Source organism: Mustela putorius, unplaced genomic scaffold (assembly GCF_011764305.1).
Source record: "Mustela putorius furo isolate JIRA1106 unplaced genomic scaffold, ASM1176430v1.1 tig00000421_pilon_pilon_pilon, whole genome shotgun sequence".
In the NCBI taxonomy this organism is placed as follows: Eukaryota; Metazoa; Chordata; class Mammalia; order Carnivora; family Mustelidae; genus Mustela; species Mustela putorius.
The window spans coordinates 12,192,569-12,199,118 of NW_025421375.1; positions in this window are offsets into that span (position 1 = coordinate 12,192,569).

A 6,550-nucleotide genomic window follows, 5' to 3' on the forward strand; every position below is an offset into this window, starting at 1 on the left:
TGATAGGGTACAACTTGAGCTCAGAGGAAGCATCCATCCCTTCTGTTCATATTAGCCAAAGCAAATCACATGAACAAGGTTTATGTCAGTGGGATGAAACAGTTGTCCTTCAAAGAATATGTCTCATGGAGAGGTCTAGTGGATATTTTGGCAATAATACCATCTATTATACTGGGTGTCTGTTCATACAGAAGAGTCATTATTAGTTTTGCAAACACATTGAGGATTGCTGACGGATGAGTTTCACTGTCTAGTGACTAACTGAAACAAGAAGAAGGGGGCACCTCTTTAGCAATGTAATGGTATTTTTGCCTGTGGTTATCCAGTTTCAGCCATTCTAAGAACAAAGGGGACCAGGAATGCAAGACCTTCATGAAATCTCCATTTTCAGTCACATAATCTGTTTCCCAACACACCTGAGTCTATCATTGCTATTTCCATACCATTAAATTCTTCCAAAATGAAACCTCTGGTCTTCTGCTTGGCGGCATTCAACTAGGTAGGTGGGGTTATGGAATGATCAGACATAGAACTGCAGATACTCACCCTGTTTTTATATATCTTTTTAAATTTTTTAAAAAATATTTTATTTATTTACTTGACAGAGGGAAAGAGATCACAAGTAGGCAGAGAGGCAGGCAGAGAGAGAGGAGGAAGCAGGCTCCCTGCTGAGCAGAGAGCCCAATGTAGGGCTCCATCCCAGGACCTTGAGATCATGACCTGAGCTGAAGGCAGAGGTTTAACCCATGGAGCCAGGCAGGCGCCCTCACCCTATTTTTATAAAGCCTTATACTCACTCCTCTTACTACTCCAAGCCCCAAACCTTTCTATCATCCAAGCCCCAAACCTTTTAAAAGTCCCTTGTCATGGAACAACTGGCTTCATTTTCAGTATTCTCCTGTCTATGCATCTGAGATTTTAGGTCTTCTACCCAGCTGAATTCATTATCACTCCTCCAACGTATCTGCCACTCTTTCCCATAATCTTTGTCCTTGTGGGTTTGTTCCATTTTGTATCCTCAGTATCATTTTAGTAGTCATCTGGGAGGAAACAGCGATAAGCTTGTGTGACTAGAAGACAAAATGTAAAGACTCGAAAAGTGTAAAAAGAGGATGGGTAATGTCGAAGGATTTGAGACACTGGAAGAAAAGGTAAGACAGTCCTATAATTGTGTTAAACCCAACTTGGAGACTTACAGGACACCTGAGAATGAAGACAACAACCAAAGAACAAGAAAAAGAATGAATATAAAATGGGATTGGGGGGAAGGTGGAGAACAGAATTCCTTAAGATAATGAAACAGACATAGTGGATGAGAGTAGGCAAAAGCTTTAATTAATACAGAAGATGAGAAATGGGATTCAATAAATAAAATATCTTAATAATAATCTCAGTGAGTTCTTATAAGTTTGTTTTTTACACATGATAAAGCTACTTTAAAAATCCTGTAATATGATCTAGACCTGAGGCTGGAAAACATGTTTTGTTCTCTTTTTTGTTTCTTTTCCCCACTGCCAGCAGAGTGCCTGGATATAATTCGATTGCTGTTGCTTGAAGGCCTTAATGCTTCCTTGATTTAATATAATTGAAGGTCATAATACCAATTTAGTAATTTTAATTCTGAAAATTTGTGGAATAGGAACCTGGCATCTGCAGAGTTATTTAGGCAGTTCATTAAGATACAGCACAAACTATATTTGGTAAAGGACCCCATGCCCAGGGATATATGATGATGTTTACATGCGTCTTTTATTTGTAAAACATTTTATTTTCTTCTCAAATTGCTTTGTTTGACAATTATGGCCAGGATTTAAGGTAGGGTCACTTATTTTGTATAAAGAAAGTATGTAGGTTTCATAAAACCTTGAACCAAACTAAAAGAACGGATTGATTTATGTTATTATAGACACACACATTCATTCAAAAATATGAGTACCTATGTCTCAGAATTCTATGTTTCAGATATTCTGTGGTGAGCAAAGTAGGGAGACATCCCTTCCTCTCTTCCCCTCCCTTCCTTCCTCCCTACCTCCCTCCCGATTGTTCATTCTTTTCCTTTTTCTTTTCTTTTCTTTTCTTTCCTTTCCTTTTCTTTTTTTTCTTTCCTTTCTCCCTCCCATTCTTCCTTCCCTTTTTCCTTCCTTCCTTCCTTCCTTCCTCTTTTTAAAATCTCTTTCCTAACAGAGATTGTAAGGTAGTCATGGCACATACACTATGAACAAAAGAACAGTAAAACATAGCATTCTGGATAGTCATAAAAGTTACACAGAAAAATAAAGCAGCAAAAGTACTGATGGAAAGGGTCCCTGAAAAGGCATTTTGAGTAGAATTTGAATTTGTTGAAAGGGTGTTCTCAATAGAGCCAACAGCAGATGCAAAAGCCATAAGGTGCTACAGTTGGTCCTTGAATAATACAGGTTTAAACTACACGGGTCCACTTATAAGTGAATTTTTTTCCAGTGAATACATTAGAGAACCGTAAATGTATTTTGTCTTATTTTTTTAACATTTTCTTTTCTTTAGCTCATTTAATTGTAAGAATGCAGTATGTAAGTTTTCCAGTCATTGGTAGGCTCTTAGCACTTAAGTTTTGGGGGAGACAAGAGTTATACATGGATTTTTGACTGCATGAGGGGTGGGTACCCCAAGTCCCCTCATTGTTCAAGAATCAACTGTTCATATTTTGCATTTCTGAGTAATTAAAAGACTAGTTTGAGGGGGACCTGGGTGGCTCAGTGGGTTAAGCCTCTGCCTTCGGCTCAGGTCATGATCTTGGGGTCCTGGGATCAAGCCCCGCATCAGGCTCTCTGCTCAGCAGGGAGCCTGCTTCCCCTCTCTCTCTGCCTGCCTCTCTGCCTACTGTGATCTCTGTCTATCAAATAAAAAAAAAAAAGACTAGCTTGACAAAAGTAGAGTATGGATAGGGATGAGAAGTAGAAGATAAGCTCAATGGCAGAGGAATAGTATAAAAACCTAGGAGGCCCTTAAAAGAACTTTCAGTTTTACCCTGAGGGAGATGAGGAACCAGTGAGGATTTTGAGTTGGGGAGTGAAAGCTCAAAAATAATTTTTTTTAAATCTGAGTTTATATCCAATTCTAATAAGAATAGATAGGCTTGTAAACCTTAAGTGAGTAAACTAAAATGAATAATCAGTTTGGCTCTTACTATGCGTGTCTGAAGTTGAGTTTCTATTATTATTATTAAATTTATCTGTTACAGAAGATTAACTACATTAATGATGTTGAATTTTAACCCTGCTCATATCTGAGTCCTTTGTCATGTAAACTATCAGGGCTTACCACTCCATTTGGGTATGAGCATGTGTTTTCTTTTGTCCGATGGGAGTTAGTGTAATGCATGCAGAGGCTTGACGTGCTTGCACGATTTCCCATTCTTGCTCTTACCCTCTGTCATGGTCATGAACATACACTTGGTCTGGCATATTACAAAAAAATGTTACATGTAATAGAGTTTAATTGCCCCAGTTGTCCCAGCTACAGCTGTACTAGATCACCCAACAGTCAACCAATCTCTAGAATCTCTAGACATGTGTCTAAACCCAACCAAAGTCAGAAAACCTGCCGTGGTGACCAAACCCAGATCAACTAAAAGTTGCCGACTCACAGGTTAAACAAATGCTTATTGTTGTGTGCCCCTGAAATTTTTTGTTTGTTCTAGAGCATTAAATTGTACTAGGTAACTGATATCATGTGAAGAAATTTAATTAAAAGAAATAAAACACACATAACCAAAATAAAAATAAGAAAAGATATACCAAAAGATAAAAAAGATATTTGAAACTTGAAGAGCAGAGTACATATAGATATAAAAGTAGTATATAATCTGTTTATAAATAGGAGAAAGATGGAAGGTTTCTCAATTTTATCAAGGAAGAATAACAAAGAACATAAAATATAACAAAACTCAGAAATTATAGGATATTATATTGTTAATTCAAATTCCTAAAAACTAAGCAAAAACCTTATCAAATGCAGTTAAAATAATTATCAAAATAATAATTACTTTTTTTTTCTTAAGTAGGCTCCACACCCAATGTGGGACTTGAACTCAAGATCATAAGATCAAGAGTCACATTAAATTTATCTGTTACAGAAGATTAACTACATTAATGATGTTGAATCAAGTGACCCAGTAATTAGTTTTCTTAAATCTGTAATATATAAAATTCAGAGGCAAAGAAGTAAAAACTGTCATCATCTCAAAAGATGCCAAAATGTATCTAATAAAATACAAGTATATTTTTAACAGGAGACTTTATAAAAAATGTAGATATGACAATATTTCCCCATGTTATGAAGGATACTGATTTTAAGCCAAGAAATCTCATTCTACTTCTTGTGGCTCCCCCATTTAAAAAAAATTCTAAAATGGCTTCCACATTTCCTGTCACCTGGTGTACATACTTTGGACAATGTCCTCTCACTGATTGTAGGCAGTACCTGTGAATATACTGGGTATCAATTCCACAGTGAAATTACTAATTTAATAAGATAGGGGATTATCCTGTTGGGCCTCATCAGTAGGACTCCTGACCTATGTACCCTTTTAGGCCACTGTTTTATGGTAATTTGTTGCGCAGAAAAAGAAAACGAAAATAGAATGCATATCATCATTGTAATATAACATAATAAAAATAAAAGTAGTGTAATTATTTAAGAAAAATTCTGTGAAAATCAAGTGAAAATTACTTAAATATAAATTGATTTATACATACGAAAAATAGTGTTAGTAAAAGACCCAATTCTTGGTAATGACAAAATATTTTTTAAAACCTAATTTAAGCTAACTTAAAAATATGCTGGGTCCATATTTTTAAAAATTCACAAGACACTTCCTCAGTTAGTAACACCCACTCTTCCTATAACCTCTCAATTTCCATTTGATCAGGGAAGGCTTCCCTGAAGTTGATTAAATTGAACTCAATCTTTACATGTTTTTGGTGTTCCATATACTGCACACCAGTTACCGTGTTAAAAACCATACCTCTATGTGGTTAGTTCTTTCATTATTATTTTTTCTAACACATAAGAATCTCTCTTTTTGTTAAATGTTTTTCTCCAGGACAACTACAGAGTTTAGTGCTCAAAAAATGTGTGATGGATGTTTATAAATGATAGAATTAAATAGCCTATTTTTAATTACCCCTAAATTTGTTTATAAGTCAAAAAAGTATCAGTTAATGAATAGCACGGGTGACCTTCAACAGAGACACTTCATTATGCAGTGAAAATCTAATCAACAGAAGATAAAAGTTAAGGTAGATTATTCAAACATACAATAGCATTTCTATACTTACTGTGTTATTAAGTTAATTTCTGAATTATGTTATATTATTTAATCGATGAGTATATAAGGGCAGTGTGGTAAAGAAGAAATTGTGATAGAATTTAATCAACCTCTAAATAGAGGTAAGAAAATATGGGATTATTAAGTGATTCAAATATAAGCTGGAGTATGAAATGTAGGGTAATAATGCTTCTAAGGACATATATAGAAAAAAAATCATGCCTAGGCTACCTTATGAAAGAAAATGTCCCAGGGTTCCCAACTGGCTCATTCAAAAGAACCTATGACTCTTGATCTCACGGTTGTGAGTTGGAGCCCCAAACTGGGTGTGGAGATTACTTAATAAACTTAAAAAATAAAAATAGAAAGTGTAAGGACTGAGAGATTAGTAACATCACTTCCAACATCTACCAAGGAGACTATTCAGAGAGCAGAACTAATGAATGGGAAACATTCCTATAGAACACAAACAAAAAACAAGATACTATATCTAAGTTGATTATTTCCTCATAAGAATAGAGAAGAAAGGTGAGGACAAAATAGAGAAGAGGAGGGAGTCAAAACAAAAGTAACTAGCTGAGAAACATAAAGGAAACGAATAATCATGGAAAGGAGAAAGGAAATCTTAAAATATGAGAAAAGGCAAAAACATCATTATACGAGGAACATAGAATTGTCATAGAGGGAGAAAAAGATCAGAGGACAAAAAGATGAATGAGAGATTAGGATAAACACAAGGACAAAAGAGAACTGATAATCAAGAGGGAGAGTATCTGAGTGGCATAGAAAGTGGAATGGTGTTAGAAGAAAATCCGAGTATAGGAATGGGAGAAAAATATACATAGGAGGCAACGCAAGAGAGAGGGGGAAAGACAGAGCAAGAAGGTTCAGAGAGAACAAGCAGTTTTAGGAGAGAAGGAAAATGAAATGAGAAGAAAACACAAAACTGAATGAACGGAAAGACAGTAGTTGAATATATGACTATACATGGGTTGATATTTCTAAGCAATTATTACAGAAGCAAATCGATGTTCTTAGGATTCTTATTCCTGTTGGAGGAAATATGTGCTTCCATGGCCAAGAAACTCAAGGATATAAACCACTAAAATGATCATCCCTCTTTTATAATTACATTTACATATTGAATACATATTAGTGTTGCTTCTCCTCATATTTAGTTATTTACTCAACATGTAGAATAGACCAATAAATGAATGTAAGGAATAACAAAATCAATCCTGT